The following is a 17,687-nucleotide window of genomic DNA, read 5'->3' as shown; positions in this document are numbered from 1 at the left end:
GCCCCGCTGCACCCGTTAGAAATAAATATAAAGTAATTACATAATTAAAATAGGAAGTCTGATCCAGGGAACATTCGTGTTTGATAGAAGGATTAATCGTTTAATATGTTACTTAATTTAGATTGCATCCAAATAATTAAAATGCGATCAGACACTCATTTCGTGCAATGACAATTCCTTTAAGGTGTTTCTTAATTTTTATTACATGCAACCATAGTTTAATGAAGGTTGACATCATTTAGATTTAATGTGTATATTTTATTTTACTTCTTATAGGTTTCCATTGAATTATTACCATAACTTAATTTCATCAGTGTTTGTATTTCTTTTTTGTATTTATATGTGCTATCTGGTAGGATGGAAGAGAAGGCCTTATGGCCTTAATCCTGTCAGATTAAATAAAATTATTATTATTAACCCTTGTTTTCTACGCATTCAGTAAATGGCGCTTGGCCCACTATGGTTGTGAATCCTTCAAATAAATTATATTATATAATATTACATATTATATTATATTATATTATATTATATTATATTATATCAGAAGTTACTGTAATAACATTATAGCATTATGTCCATATAGAGAAACTACACTTTCCAATGGTGAAATAATAATTAATTATACAAATCGGTTAATTTAGCTTCCGATATTACTTCATACAAACACAGAAACATTCTCTGTAGGGTATCTTTCATAGCTTTCGATTGTTGCTGTCCAAGGCCCCTTATAGACGAAGTAATTTGTTTTTTAATTCATTACACGGCCTTAGATGGCAGTTATTATAATTTTAAAACTCATTTATCTCATTAAATATCAGTCCTATCAAAATTTTGCGTAGAATAGAACTTATCGAAACTTATTTTTAAAGAAACTTTTGTTATGTAACATTTTTCACAAAAATCAATAATAAGCGAGATATTTCGATTTATTTAATTGAGGCCCCCTTATAACCCCCCTTTTAAATAATGTATTTTGAATGTCATATAGCCTAAAATCTAAATTACAATTTTTATCGAAATCCGTTCAGCCATTATCGCGTGAAAAGGTAACAAACATACAGAAAGACAGACAGACAGACAGACAGACAGACAGACAGACATACAAACAAACAAAAATTTCAAAAAAGCGATTTTCGGTTTCAGGGTGGTTAATTATATATGTTAGGACCAATTTTTTTGGAAAATCGAAAATTACCAGAAAAATTTCGGCTACAGATTTATTATTAGTATAGATTACATATTTTATCTTGTGTTTATTGATTTTTCTAAGTTAATAGATACGGTGGGTATGTAGTTACAGTTATTCGCCACCAGTCGTGCTCGTGATGCTCAGCTAACATGTTGCCATAGCCCTAATAACACGCAGTTTCCTTACGGAATGAATACTTATACCATGATTTTATAATGTGTTCTGACACTTCCTTAAATCCATATTAAACGTTTAACAGATGAGCATAGCTTTTAAACCAATGCAAGAATTAATTGTTTTCTTTGTAATGTTTTAATATGCAATGATCATTGTTTTCATACTACTCTTCTCAAAAAGGTCTAAGGGACAAGTACAGTATTTGCTTCAGTTTATTATTCATAGCAGTGAAATGGACACTACTTTATCTAGGAATAGGCTAAATTAGCTTGTCTAACAAACAAAGCAAGTAAACATTTTGACAGGAAAAAAATTTAATAATTTCATACAGATTGAAATTAATCCAGTCATTAGTAACGAGCATGACCTCTTTGTGTATTTAACACAGCTTAGCATCGACTCGGCATGCTTGAAATCAGATATTCAATGTTTTCTTGCAGAAAATTATCCCAAGCCTGAATTAGAGCGTTCTCTATATTTTCCATACGTGGTGTTACAGCCTTTTGAAGTTGACGCCATGCATACTTATGGGATTAAGATCCGGGGACTGAGAGAACATGATAGTACAGAAATCTTCCCTTGCTGAACCATTCACAAACCGCTCGAGCAATATGAGCTTGGGCATTGTCATGCATAAGAATGAAAATTTCTCCTTGGACATTAGCAAATTGTTTCACAATTGGTTGCAGAACAGAATTTAAATATACAGTATGATCCAACGTCTCTTCCAGGAAAACGAGCCGTGTTCTTCTGTCCATCATTACTCCTGTCCAAACCATGACCACACCACTTCCGTAGCAATGGACTTAACACCATGAAGTCTTTCTGCTGACCCAGGTTGACGCCAAATCCTGATACACCTTCTATTGAGGTGAAAGCAGGATCTAGACTCATCAGAAAACAGAAACAGAAAGTTGAAATCAATACAATTATGAAATCTGCATCAACATGGGGAACTATTAATAATGGAATTCCTCAAGGATCAATATTAGGTCCCCTACTTTTTCTAGTGTTTATAAATGATCTGGCCTCCCTAATAACAGATGTAGGTCATCCCATATTATTTGCAGATGACACAAGTATAGTAATTACAGCCAATAACTCCAACACATTCCAATCTTCAACAGAGGAAATTCTCTTCAAAATATGTGACTGGTTCTCAGTCAATAAATTGGTATTAAATTGTAACAAAACTAACATAATTCAATTTGAATCCTGTGCAAATTCAACCTCGCAAATTTCTAGCGCAATAATTAACAACAGATCCCTATTAGAAACAACGACAACCAAATTTCTTGGCTTAAAAATCGATAATGTGTTAAATTGGAAAAATCATATTAAAGAAATTACCCCCAAACTAAATTCAGCTTGTATTGCTATTAGATCTATGCAAAAGATAGTAAATATCAATACCTTAAAAACAATATACTTTGCATACTTCCACTCGGTAATGAGTTTTGGAATAATATTCTGGGGAAGTTCCACAGATAGTAACAGTATATTTCTATTACAAAAAAGTGTAATTAGAATAATAGTAGGTGCCAAATCTAGGGAATCGTGTAGGACTATTTTCAAAAAACTACAAATAATGCCCATGGCTTGTCAGTATATATTTTCAATAATAGTCTTCCTCGTATGTAATCGTGAAAACTTTGTAACTAATTCAACAGTTCATAGCATAAATACACGTCAAAAAATGACTTTCATACTCCATCGGCAAGTCTATCGTGCTATCAAAAAGGAGTGCGTTATATGGCAGTAAAAATTTTTAATAGGCTCCCTATCGATATAAAGAATGAAACTCAAAACATAAGATTATTTAAGACCAAATTAAAGAAGTACCTAATTTCTTACGCCTTCTATTCTGTAGGTGAATTCATGACATTCAATAATACTTCATGAAATTGATACTAAAACTATGTGTTGTACTAGTAGCCTATATTGTAAATCTATATTTCATTTAGACTGTGCCTATAAATTAAGACTTTATATTAGTATTAAGTTTTTTTGACTTGTTCCATATTCTAGCTGTAAAGCAATGTATGAATACCATGGAATGTTAATAAATACAATACAATACATAACATGAACCCATTCTTCATAACCCCAATTGACACGTTCTTCTGCCCATATCAGACTCGCTGTCCGATTGTTTCTCCGAAAGGCTGGTACTCTGAGAGGGCATCGAGAGAAGAGTGATGCTCCATGAAGTCGGTTTCTTATAGCCTTAAAACAACTCCCTGAGTGTCCTGAAGGACAGATACAACTTGGCAGGCAGTGACAGTCCACTGATCGTTAGTGTGCAGAACCACAAATCGATTCTGCCGTGCTATTGTTTTCCTTCCTCGGCCTTGATAACGTTCCTTAACCTCACTTTCGACTTGACAACGTAACCATAATCGGTTAATAACACTCCGTGAAGTATTCAACGCTCGAGCAACATGAGCTTGCCTTTGACAATTTTTTATCATTCCAACAGCTCTGAGCATGTCATAAGTTGTGAAATGACGACGTTCCATGATTAAATGAAATGATTTCGTATGATTCCAGTAAGATAACAAGAAGATATCTTAAAATGTTACATTTAAGAATCATCATCAGCCACATGGTTTAAGCCTTGTTTGGCTCGTTCCGGTCTCATGAAGTATATAAATTTTAAAATTGTTGAAGCCATCTTTTCCTGGGTCTACCTATTACATTTAAGAACCAAGCATAAAAACATTCAACACTATAATATCTATAAAAAATTTATAGAATAAGCGATTAATTGTACAAAATGTTGTCATGGTAACACCAAGGAATAAGTATTTTACTGATGTCACAATCAGACATGTAGCATAAAATACACAATAAATGTGGTACAATTTCTGATTTATTGTCCCTATGACTCCAGGATAAGAGAGAGGGCTTGGAATTAAACGAGTTTTTGCGGATGACGTGAATATGTTAGGAGAAAATCCACAAACGATTAGGGAAAACACAGAAATTTTACATGAAGTAAGTAAAGAGATATGTTTGGAAGTAAATCCCGAAAATACAAAGTATATGATTATGTCTCGTGACCAGCACATTATACGAAATGGAACTAGGCCTATAAAAATTGGAAATTTATCCTTTGAAGAGCTGAAAATTTTAAAATAATTTGAAGCAACAGTAACAAATAAAATGACACCCAGGAGGAAATTAAACTCAGAATAGATGTGAGTAATACCTGTTATTATTCATTTGAGAAGCTTTTGTTATCCATTCTGTTCTCAAAAAGCTGAAAGTTAGAATTTATAAAACAGTTGTATTCCCGGTTGTTCTGTATGGTTGGGAAACTTGGACTCTCAGACATTAAGGGTGTTTGAGCATAAGGTGCTTAGGAAAATATTTGGGGCTACGAGGGATGAAGTTACAGGAGAATGGAGAAAGTTACATAATGCAGAACTGCATGCATTGTATTCTTCACCTGACATAATTACGAACATTAATTGAGACGTTTGAGATAGGTAGGGCATGTAGCACATATGGGCGAATCCTGAAATGCATATAGAGTGTTAGTTGGAAACCGGAGGGAAAAAGTTCTTTGAGGAGGCCGAGATGTAGATGGGAGGATAATATATAAATGAATTGGAGGGAGGTAGAATGTGATGGTAAAGACTCGATTAATCTTGCTCAGGATAGGGACCGATGACGGGCTTATGTGAGGACGTTAATGAACTTCCGGGTTCCTTAAAAGCTATAAATAAATAACTATACTATGACAAATACACTCCAAGGATAATTAAACGTGTTGAAAAACCTTCAGCTCCATGAAAGACAACAAAGTTCAGAAAGACCTGGTTTCCGACAGACACTTCGCTTACTCAAAAATATAGCTTGGACAAAATTGATAACTACTTATAAAAATCGAAATTTGGACGAATAAAAAATACTTAATAGAATATTGGCTATATATACGGGTTAATTGATTAAAATTTAACCTCCAGGTACATGCAAATTAGTAACTGAATATCGTTCGGCTATGAAGAAGAAAAGACAAAACAAATTACCGTCCAATTAGTACGTTGCAATGAATAATTCACTGTCTTCTTTATCTCTTTTACTTCCCCTATTTTATCGACTTGCAAGTCCCTCACGAAAACATATTTTGCATTAATATGTTACACAATGCTGACGTCAAGAAAATACTCAAACAAATCAAATATAACACGACATGTTTTGACTACATTAGTATCGCAATGATAAAAAAAATATTTTGACGTAATTTTTCCAACACCGACACATGTTTTCAACGCCTCCTTGATGACCTTCACATTTCCCAAAGCTTGGAAATACGCCTTCGTGCGTCTCAAACCTGTAATTAAAACGCCTACAATTCCCTAAAGACTATCCATCAATTGTCATTCTACCTGTGTTATCGAAACAATTTTATTGTAAAACTACTACACGGGCAATACGCTGACCAACTAGTACACAGTAAGTTACTACTTCTGAGAGTACAGCGACTGCACTGCAAGAAGTACCTAACAGAAGACAGAATACGTAATATTACAAGAGTGACACTATTAGATATCAGTAAAGTATTTGACTCTGTAAATTTAGACCTACTGACGAAAGAATACGATCACTCAATTATTAACATACATAGTTTCGGATCTACTCTTACCTTAGCAAACATAGTAATAATAATAAAGCCGTAAATCCCCAGTGGGGCAAGGCCTCCTGCTTGGGCAGGGGTGGCTCAAGTCTTGACCATCAGAAGAGCCGACATGATGGTCTATTTACATCTCTAGTTCTTTGTCCACAATTTCGCTAGCACTGGTTGTTGCCCCCGCTCAAAGTTGGTTGACTGCGTCCTTCCACCGTGTTCTTTGCCGTCCTATTCTGGTCCACAGTCCTCCTAGCTGCAACTTGAACTCGTCCCCCCATTTGGTTCTCGGTCGTCCACGGTTTCTCCAGACAATTGTAGTGTGCCTTAATTCGCACTCTTATTTCCTCATGGTAATGACGTATCGTTGATTCTGGAGCCCACAGTGATCAGCGCTAGGTCTTCTAAAATTCAATATTTACGTAAATGACATACCTTAGACCAGGCATGTCAGAAATCAGACTCTGAACGTGCAGTTATATGCGCGGATCGCCGGTCTGTGCGGACTGCATCATTCAAGGGTTACTCTTACCAGTTCTTAGCTGGAAGGGTTTACAGTAATCTATTCTGCGCTTCTAGAGTTTGATTAAATAGGCATTTGAACATTATAAATACACTTAGCAGAAGGAAAAAACACGGTTATTATCAGTGTCTATATTTGACAATTGCAATTCAAAAAACTTTAGCCTTACTCAGTTATACTTGACAAAGTAGTGGTTTGTAAAGCATAATTTATTAAAATGCTTTTTATATAGTATTTGAAGAAAAAGAATATTGCAGTAATTTCGAAACCACAAAAAACGAACACAATATTTCATTTTACGTAGTAGGTACAAATTATTTTAAATAATAGACCCTATTCTTTCATTGTTCGTCAAGCATTATTATTTATTGGGACCATTGGTACACAAATGCTAAAGAAACTATACTCCCAATTAATTACATGCAGTAGGACATTGTGAAGTTTTTACACTGAAATAATTTCCTTGCTGTATGTCAATATAAATTAACATTAATATTAATAAATGATATAAATTAAGCTTAGAATTTAAATTCACATATAGTTTATTTAGAAAACGTTGAGAGCAAGTATCGACAAGTTGGAAGCGTTACTGAAATAAATTAAAAGTGTAGTTCACAAGCTGTGAAGCGACAATATTCTATTTATGTCAGGTTTAAAGATTTATTAATGTAAGTATATTAGCATAATATAGTGATGAGAGACGGAAAATTTGCCATTATATATTTTCCAGAAAATTTTTCCGCCTTGCAAATAGTTGCTTACAACCTCAAGAGCCTTAATGCATTCCTCACAATATTCTCATCACTTACCAGCTTATTAAATGAAAGTCGTAAGTCGTCTAATCTTTGATGACTGTGTTGGTACAGACTCTAAAACAACGCCATTGTCAAGTCCGTTTTCCCGTGAGAGTACTGATTAACTTTACTAATCTGATCTAAACTATCACAACACTATTACCTAGACATGGGCTGATCAAAACCTTTCATTTTAAAATAATTATTGTTGGCTGAGGAAAACATTATAACAGTTATGTTATATGATTCATAATTTCCCTTCTTCGTTATCTGTGAACTCCTCACTTTACTTATCATAACTCATTCACAGACACAACCAAATCCGCACCCGTACTGAAATTGCGTTACTGAAAGAAAAGCTGATATGCTGTTGCAGATCTGTATAGCCCTGTCGAGTTCCCCTCCGAGACAATTCACTCCTTCTAGGTAGGGGAATAGAAAGTGCACATCGCACAGAGACTACTGCACAATGTGCAGGGTTTTGACTTGCCTGCCTTAGACTTACAGCAATCTTAAACATGACTTGTATGCACGTGATTTGTAAATACATACGTCTCTTTCATTCATCACAAATTATATTCCACCCAGACCTGAACGAGGATCGAATCTGAGTCGTCTGAGAGGAAGGCCAGCGTACTACTATTGTAGCTACCTATACGCCACCTATAAACATACCACAACCTCTAAATGCTTCAAAACAGCCGTACTATCACATAAAACATCAGTGTACCGTACTAATCATCTTTCACTATTTCGCTATTGCGTTTGTGGAATACCCTACTCTGCGACATTAGAGACTGTCGGAAGTTAATGGTATTCAGAAACGAACATTGTGATAATTTTATTGTTGAATTGGCTACAATGCAATGAACTAAAATTGTAACTTCTATTCACATTAAAAAAAAGTTATTGTTTTGCTTGTTTTCGAATGTGTGCAATCAGTTACTTAACTTTACGTGCTGATTTATTTTGATGTACCGAAGTACATATGATATTTCCATGCAGATATTCTGCTTTCTCAGATGATGAGAGAGAGATGGAACGGAGAAAAATTCTCTCCGGCGCCGGGATTTGAACCCGGGTTTTCAGCTCTCCGTGCTGATGCTTTAACCACTAAGCCACGCCGGATACAATCCCGACACCGTTGAGAATCGTCTCAGATTAAATATGATATGCGTAATAAATCACTTTGTGATTTAAAGACGGCGCCCATACCGTCGGACCCCGGCCAACCAGTCACTCATCTGAGTGCACCTCTACACATGTATGGACTTCGGTCCTGCGTGCATAGACATCTATGACGTAGTGCAGAGGGCGGCCACTAGAGGGAACCCAAGAGATGGAGCTTAATCTGAGACGATTCTCAACGGTGTCGGGATTGTATCCGGCGTGGCTTAGTGGTTAAAGCATCAGCACGGAGAGCTGAAAACCCGGGTTCAAATCCCGGCGCCGGAGAGAATTTTTCTCCGTTCCATCTCTCTCTCATCATTTACGTGCTGAATTAAAAGATCATTAAATAATATATTAGGCAAATAATATTCAGTAGATTTTACACAGGGTGGAAATAATATAACTCTGCAGATTTTAATAGCTTATTCTTTTTTTAGAGTACAGCAAAATTTTATAATACCACATTAGTTTCAAATGAATACCTCTTTCAGAAGAAATATAATTTTTCCACAAATGTTAACACTGTTTTGCTCTATAAGTACTATACATACCATTATAATTCTTTACTCTTATCATTACAGAGACAGATAAGGAATGATTTATCCCTTTGTAGTTTTTCAATTAAATGGATGGTTTTCTTGCAAATTAAATGAAAAGATTAATATATATCTTTACTTCCTGCCATTAGGAAGTTTAGCAGCTCTAGTGAAGTGATTGCGGAATGGAACTCTGATGTTCAGACCGAGTGCGTGTGTGTTTTCGTACGTGAGACGGCGACTTACAGTTGGCAAACTACACCGAATTGCAGCCTAATTTTCCAATTAACCATGCACTTAATTTCGAAATGCACAATGAGTTTCTTATTTTAATATACGAGTATTCTGTTGTCTCATTATTGCACAGTTATATCTCTTCCATCCTATAAATGAACCTATGTGAATTTATCTATGTAGTTGTACTTTTTTATTTTGTGTTTATACTTTTATTATTTTTTACGTCTTCTCTCTGCATTTATTTGTTGTATTTCTGGCGATTTAACAGAGATGGCCTATATTCCATCAAATTACATAAATAAATAAATAAATAAATAAATAAATAAATAAATAAATAAATAAATAAATAAATAAATAAATAAATAAATAAATAAATAAAAAAATAAATAAATAAATAAATAAATAAATAAATAAATAAATTAATTAATTAATTAATTAATAGCGCTGTTGATGATTTATCAAAGATGATATTGCTTTTGTTGAACGTTATATTATTGTTGATTTTATTTCACTTAGATGATTGAGTTGACTATTTTGAAAATAGTTATGTCAATAAAAACTTTGACAACGATAATTCCTGTTTCTTCAACTCCTATGGTAGGAGGAGGATATCAATGCCGTTTCCTATGGCGATTCTATGACTACAATTAAAGATCCCAGTCACATAAGAGGATAAGCCACAATAAATAAAGATATTTACAAAAAATTGGACTGCTCTGCTTTCCATAATCATAATCACAAATTCTATATATGTGAATTATAACGTTGGATTAATATGCTGTCATAGAGTTTAGTCTGAAGACATTATTTCCTCACGTTTCTCTGATACAAGGAGATTTTCTACACATCAGGAATTGTGGCTTGTTCCCTTCTCTGACTTAACTCCTCAATTGATTTACAACATTATTTTGACGGCGACACTAATGACGTTGATGACACTCGAATGACGTTGTGACGACGACTGCATGAAGTTCCAGACGATGATCTATTAATCCCTCTTAAGGGGAGCAGTACGAACTGGGGACTGACCACGCACTTATGTCGTTTGGGTGGGAAAATTTTACTACCCGTATGAAATGATGCCCATATCTTAAAGCCCCCTGAGCTAAAGATTCCTATGCGGGCCTCCCACTAACTCCGCTACAGTATGCAGAATCCCTGTACCTTTCCGTGTAGGCGTCACCGCGGTTCTTGAATCCCGACTCCACATCTACCATAAGCCCCTGAAGAAAGTTACGGTACAAATACTACCACCAGAAACTTATGACCGCATACCACGGAGTCCAAATTTTGTGGCGGCTTACAGCCGAACTCTACATCGGACGCTATCTCGAACTAGGAGAAAGAAACGGAGATGATGAAAGAATGGAAGTGTTAGGTAAAGGCACCTAAGACTGCGCAGTCTCTTAGATTGCGCTGTGTCATATTTTTATAGTTGGCAGCATTATTGATTTCCGCCGTTCCGTCGAGAGAAGTTGCTTGTAAGGTATAGGTCTATGCTATGGTGTAAAGTGCTTGTGTGAAAGTAGATTTATAAAGGCTTATTAGGTACAACTTGAGTTTACCCAGATTCTTTTATAAATTTTCATATGGAGAAGGTTAAGTTTATTTAACAATTCCAACGGTACAAACCTGCATACAAGGTTGCTAGACAAATACATAAGTTACGTTATGAACTTTTCCCTGCTTTTCTAAGTAAACACTCCTGCCATTTATTGACTACAATGCAGAACTATGTAGAATCCTCTAAGACTGCGCTTCAGTGCGCAAACTTAGAGGCACATCGTCTCATACAACCAGTTTTTAAAAATGAAATATTATTTCTTGCAGCTTTCTACTCACGTGTGTCATGACTTCGTTGTCTGTTAGGAAATCAGGCAGAAAATTAATATTTATCCAAGCAATATTAGAGAAAAATCGAAAAATAATAGAAAAAAATAAAAGCGTACGAAAATGGAGATAAATTAATTTAGCAGTTCAACCTGAAATTATTGAACAGGCATTAATTTCACCAGATATGATCTCTTCGTTACCAGAGACAACGGAGTCAGAGAACGAAACGAATTTAAAAAAAATATGAGATTTTCTCTTCCTCTCCGTAGAAGAATTCACTTAAAGAAACAATGAAAATTTCTAGCAACAAGAAACAATGCAAAAAAACCAGTTCCAGTGATTCTTCATCTGCAACAAAAAAGTCGTGCAACATTAGGCAATGCAGGAAGAGTTTAATTACTACAATCCATCAGCGGCAACTTCATCACATCAGACAGTTTCAGAAGGACAAATTTTCTGTCCTGATTATGATGAAGCCTATGAAGAACCATTTCTGAGGACCGGGTGCAGTGTAGTGGGTACAAACAGTAGTGGCATGAAGATTGTTCACGCTACGAAGGCGTTGGACGTTTTAAATGTGACATGTGTTGACGGGCATTCTTAAAGGACAACGTGCGTAGTCTTGTAAGACAGTGCCTGTAAGATTGCGCGTTCAGAATTTTTGAAAGAAGGACTTTTGCAAAGAACAAATAGGCCTATTTTGTTTTTGTAACTTTCTTCATATTATTGTGATCTTAAGATTCAAGAGTTTCGTTTCATAAATATAGTTTTTATATTGGTCTAAAAAATGAGTACCTAAGGACACAAATCCACTAAGTACGCAATCTTAACAGCATTTACGTTAATTATGGTGGCGAAATGAGACAAACGCCGAAAGTTATCCAGCAATTCTGCTTCGTTGAGCGAAAACCTCGCAAAAATCTGAAAATGGCATCTTGTCCACCAGGATTTGAATCTGAGTCTGCTCATTTCATGACCAGACGTGCTAACACTTACTTCACAGCGATGGACGACGACTACGATTCCAAATATTTTGACGACAATGACGCTGACGAAGACGACTAGACCGAAGTTGATGAAAATGACGTGATTCCAATTAAGATGCGTATCATCGCAACGAAAATAACACGTTGGCACGATTATACGCTTTCAAAGATGATGACGATATTTATAGTAATTCGATTATGAAGGTACTATGGCGATAATGACGTAAGGGAAAGCTGTTGTTAATGCCATTATTAACAAAGACGTTAATGATGACTTAGCTAAGAAATTTAATGGGCCAGGAAATAAAAAGTAAGCTATGTTAACATTTGTTCTTATCAGTCATATTTTCCTAAAACATGCATATCAACAACGAAGAAACGTGTCGCTGCAAAAACAACTTACACTTGTGAGTACCAAGGCTATTCCGTAGTTGCATAACAGTCTATGTTTGAAATAAGGGCCGGCCACAGATTCTTATAGCAAAATAATTTATTTATGTAGGAGTTTATCTTGATACCGCATTTTTAAGGTGAAGAACTGACTACAGCACACAGGTAAGATACAATCTCCTATTCACGAATTTTGTATTTTCTTTTTTTATTTCCATTTTCCTTTATCTTTCACTTTTATCCTTTGTTGCTTCTTTCTTTCCACTTTCTCAATATACGAAAGAAAAAGAGTAGCACAAGTATTCTGATGCTGTACAAGAATATATATATATATATATATATATATATATATATATATATATATATATATATATTCTACTATGTGCTACTTATATTTCGCGATGTTCATGGGGAAAAAAAACGTTTCAAAATAATTCTGATTAACTAAATGTTGTTTCTAGCATGTCATTTGTTTGTTTGTTTACAGAGATTTCTCCTATCATATAGGAAGCACTTTATTCATATTCAATATTATCGGGCCATTTAAATCCGGAATGATACCAACATACTAAACATTATTATTATTAAAATTAGTAGATTTATCACTGTTACAGTGCCTTTCTAAGGCGATCAATTAAATGATATGTACAGATGAATGAAATGAAATGATTAGCTTAAAAATGTGCCTATGTTCTCCAAGAAATATTGGACAGAGTCTGTGAAGATATAAATCACAACATTTCAATTGCCTGCTTTTATGGTTATAGTGTACTAACTTTATCATCCATATTGATTACGAAAACATAAACTGTAAACAAAGTAATATCCCTTCGTTAAAAGCATAACATTGCTTTTACTTATGGGATTTTTAAGTTAATACTGCTGTGAAACTTGTTCGAGTTTATATACAGTAAACTCCCTCGTATCCGGCACCCAATTAACCTGCAATACCAAAACAACGGCACTTTTGTTTAGACAAAAAAAAAGTCATATGTGTGAAAGGGTAGATTCGGACGAAGATATGAGTGGTTTTCGTTGATCGCGTATGCCAGATATTGTGTTCACTCCTTACATTGTTCACGCGTGAAAACGTATACAGAAAACCCCATTATGTCTCTGGAGTAGATAGGATAGCATCGGTATGTCGCTTGGGTCTTGCAAACAATGCGCAGAGACGATATGTTTACATTTACCACTTGAACTCACCCGTGTCGAAGGGGTGTTGGATGAGTCTAAATAGGAAAGTGTGAAATTATCTGTTCCTACAGCGCGTAAAAGTTTTATTCGAGTGATAGATAGTATAATATAAACAAGCAGACATTAGAGATATGTTAAAGAAGTTAAAATCATCTAGCGCTACTTCATTATCTTCATAGTCGCGACGTTGGTTTCACTGCTCTTCACGTCACATGGCGGCCATTTAATATTGTCATATCATAAGGTTACGAAAACTTTTAGTACGTTTTACGCTATTATATATTAGTGTAACTTTGAACTCCTGAATATACATTACCGTATTCAGCACTAAACATTAACATTGTACGTATAGGCCTATTTCAAAACATTATTTTTTAATATCTATATGAAAATCACTAAATTTCAATATGGAAAAAAATGTTTGTGCAGTACATGATGTCTTTACATAACCTACAAACGTATTTTCCAATTATCCGGCAAAATCAGTTATCCGGGACTGGCTTTGTCCCACAATACGAGGAATTCTACTGTAACGCTATTTTTAGAGTATCTTCCTTGTTACTAATTATCGCTTGATCTTCTGAAAAGAAATCGTCAATATAACATCTTCATTTTCAAGTTCATGAGTGTAAAATGACAATGGAGTAATCCAGTACATTAAAATACATGTATAAGTAGAGGTGACACCTGGTAAACTTATCGTAATGTTTTTTTCGCATTCTCTTCCTTTTGCTCATATTCACTTACTGTTACATTATATATATATATATATATATATATATATATATATATATATATATATATATATATATATATAGGGGTGAGTAGCCATCGATGGACCGTTGCTTTCAATGGACCGTTGTCATATTCTTGGTCACATTGACTGTATGTGCGTGAAACGTCACCTCAAGGTTTCCTCCTCGCATATGTCACTCCTGAGTTGTCTTTGGTGGCGGCAGCAAACACGTAGGCTGAACAAGAAGCTCAGATATGTTTTTCTCATTTTTACTATAATTTTAAAGTAAATTTAATTACAGAGTGCATTGACTAAATGACATCAAATTATGAAATGACATATATAGCTGGAAGCAGTGTTCTGTCTGCTTCCTTTTTAGTTGTATATTAATAAATTTTGTATAACCTCTTCAGCGCTCTTGAAGTGTGATTTGAAAATGGCGAAGTCGCTATAGATGGATCAGCTGGAGGACCCATGAATGGACTGCATTTTAAAATGGATCATTTATGGAATTCAATTCCAGTAGAAATGAACTTGACAGTTTCATCCCATCTTACCCTCTCGATTCCGCTTTCGTCCAACCTCTCCCAGCAAGGTGATTGAAGAAACCGAGAAATGCTTACAAGAATATCCTAGAGACGTGGGACTGAAAGTAAACTAAAAAAATCAGTATGGTTTTAGGCAAGGCATATACTAAAGCAGATTCATTATTCACAGCCATGAGTTCATTTCGTACATTCGTATAGCAAGAGTTTGGTCTGTGAATAGAGACATTTTTCAAGATCATCACTTCATCCTTCAGTGGATTTCACAATTGAAGTCGACGCCATTTCTGATCTCAGTTACAGACTTAATACGTTCATAATTTTTTACGTGAATTGTCATGATGCCACATCTAGCAGAGAGAACACAGCGTCTAATCTCGCTCTCTCCTTTATCCCAGGCAGCAACCAGTTGAAAAGCCAGAGACCACAGCAGAGAGCTATTAATTTAACGGCCTCACCTTACAAGTTATATATATAGTTTCAATTACATTTGTTAAATGCATTGAAATTTCCCTTTTCTAGTTTGTTTTTCTATGTAAATTTCCACTGAACACTGTCAAAGGCTTCTTCTTAAAGTGGAACACAACACATAATTAACAATTTATTCAGTCATATATTCTAATGGCGATATTAAACACGAAATATTCAGTGAAAATGCGACGCCGTCCGGTTCGTACGCTCAAAAACGAAAAAAACCGCAGCGGTGAAGCCTGTCTGGTAGTTATAAATGACTGTGATACAGGTGACTGTTGTGCAACGTAGACATAGTAAAATTATGGCTTCGCATGGCACCAAACCTAATCAGTTTGAACCTGAGAAAGAGTTGTAATACTGAAGAGAGTGAAAATGATTTTCAAATCATAGTAAAGATAGTTCAAATATTTTGGAGCAACAGTAATAAATATAAATAAAACGCGGAATAATTATGGGGAAAGCCTGCTATTATTCAGGTGAGTAGCTTTTATCATCCAGTCGGCTCTCAAAAAATCTGTAACTTAAAATTTAAAAAACAGATATATTACCGGTTGTTCTATATGGTTGTGAAACTTGCAGTTTCACTTTGACAGAGGAACAGAGGTTAAGAATGTTTGAGAATAAGGCGTTTATAAAAATATTTGGGGCTAAGAGGGATGAAGTTACAGGAGAAAGTTATAAAACGGAGAACTGCACGTATTGTATTCTTCATCTGACACAGTTAGGAACATTAAATCCAGACGTTTGAGATGGGCAGGACATGTAGCACGTATGGACAAATCTGCAAATGAATATAGAGTGTTAGTTGGGAGACCGGAGGGAAAAAGACTTTTGGGGAGGCCGATAAGTAGGTGGAAGAATAATATTAAAATTGATTTGAAGTAGGTAGCATATGATGGTAGAGCCATAAGTAAGTAAGTAAAAATAGGTGAAAAATCCTGGCGAAAATATTCACACTAAAGTGAAATGAATTCTGATGCGGATTGTGTTTGTTGTGTGGAAGTAGATAACGTGAGAACTGTGAATAGTGATGCTTATTTTGGAGTGACTCGGAACCCTTCCTCTACTAAGTTAATTCTGGGATAACTCAGTTATTTTATGACTTTATGCTTGACTATGCCGAAATGTAGCAATTATACACCTGGTAGTAGCCCTTACATGCACTTCATTAAAGTACACCTATTCATTATAGTTCAGTTGTTCAGCCAATGAGAAATCACCATTTTACCATTATAAAACCGCAAGTATCGATTATTCTCGGATATGCATTCGAAAGACAATTAGTGAAACGTCACGGAGGCTGGAAATCCAATACTGTCGCAGAAGGTTGTTCTGTTACTATAATAATTAGCGTTAATTGTAAATAATATTCAAATAAATTCAATTTGTCATCTCGCTTTTCAATTCTAAATCAATTTCCAGGTTAGGCCTATATCAATGTTCATGTTATTCTCTAGATTATATCAATGTCAATGACATTCGTCTCTCGGAAAAAATCAATATTTTCGCGTCTGCGCACATCTAACAATTTAGAAGGTCAGTTCCGCTCTTTACTTAGATAACCATAACATGAATACTTATTAATAATTTCAAGTTAGAAATATGGTCGAGCATAAAAGGTCGTATGAAACTTGCCTATAATGGTAATTAAGACGCTCGTATGAAAATTATAAAACTCGCTTGCGCTCGTTTCATAAACAAACATACTCGCGTCTTAATTACTACAATTATAGGCTTGTTGCATAATGTACTATTATATCAGCTTTACTGATTTTGATTTACTACTTCAAAATTAATGCTCTAATATGATTAATATCCTGACCAAATATAAAATGAGATATTTTACGAGCAATTTTAGTTAATTATTGTAAATGTTTAGAATATAAATATTGAAGTCTAACACTATAAACGGGTATTTCCATCTCTGGCGTCTATGACAGCCTGTAAGTATTGAGGCATACTACCTACTAACCGTTGAAGGGCCTCTGGAGGGATGAAATCCCACTCCTCCTCAACTGCGCTAAGGCGTTGATGTCACGCCGTTGGACATTCCTTCCGAGCATGTGGCACACGAGCTGGCCAGTCTAGGGTTCTTATCCCAACTTACTGTAGGTACTGCACAACACAACGAGCGGTACGCGAACGGGCATTATCATGCATGAGTATAAGGTTCTGGTCAATGAAACGTGCAAAGGGCATCACATGGTCTTCCAGGATCTCTTCCATGTACCTTTGTGTTTTGCGGGTCCCGCGATCGACGAACACGA

General features: G+C 35.2%; 2 non-coding genes across 2 annotated transcripts; one reads left to right on the top strand and one right to left on the bottom strand.

Moving 5' to 3' along the window:
* Positions 1-8,372: 8,372 nt before the first annotated feature.
* On the bottom strand, positions 8,373-8,444 carry TRNAS-GGA (transfer RNA serine (anticodon GGA)). The gene has a single exon. It is a non-coding gene; the product is annotated as a tRNA-Ser (tRNA).
* Positions 8,445-8,699: 255 nt separating this feature from the next.
* TRNAS-GGA (transfer RNA serine (anticodon GGA)) lies at positions 8,700-8,771 on the top strand. The gene has a single exon. It is a non-coding gene; the product is annotated as a tRNA-Ser (tRNA).
* Positions 8,772-17,687: the final 8,916 nt, after the last annotated feature.

Source organism: Periplaneta americana, chromosome 13 (genome assembly GCF_040183065.1).
Source record: "Periplaneta americana isolate PAMFEO1 chromosome 13, P.americana_PAMFEO1_priV1, whole genome shotgun sequence".
NCBI lineage: Eukaryota > Metazoa > Arthropoda > Insecta > Blattodea > Blattidae > Periplaneta > Periplaneta americana.
This window is presented reverse-complemented; position numbering and strand designations above follow the sequence as displayed.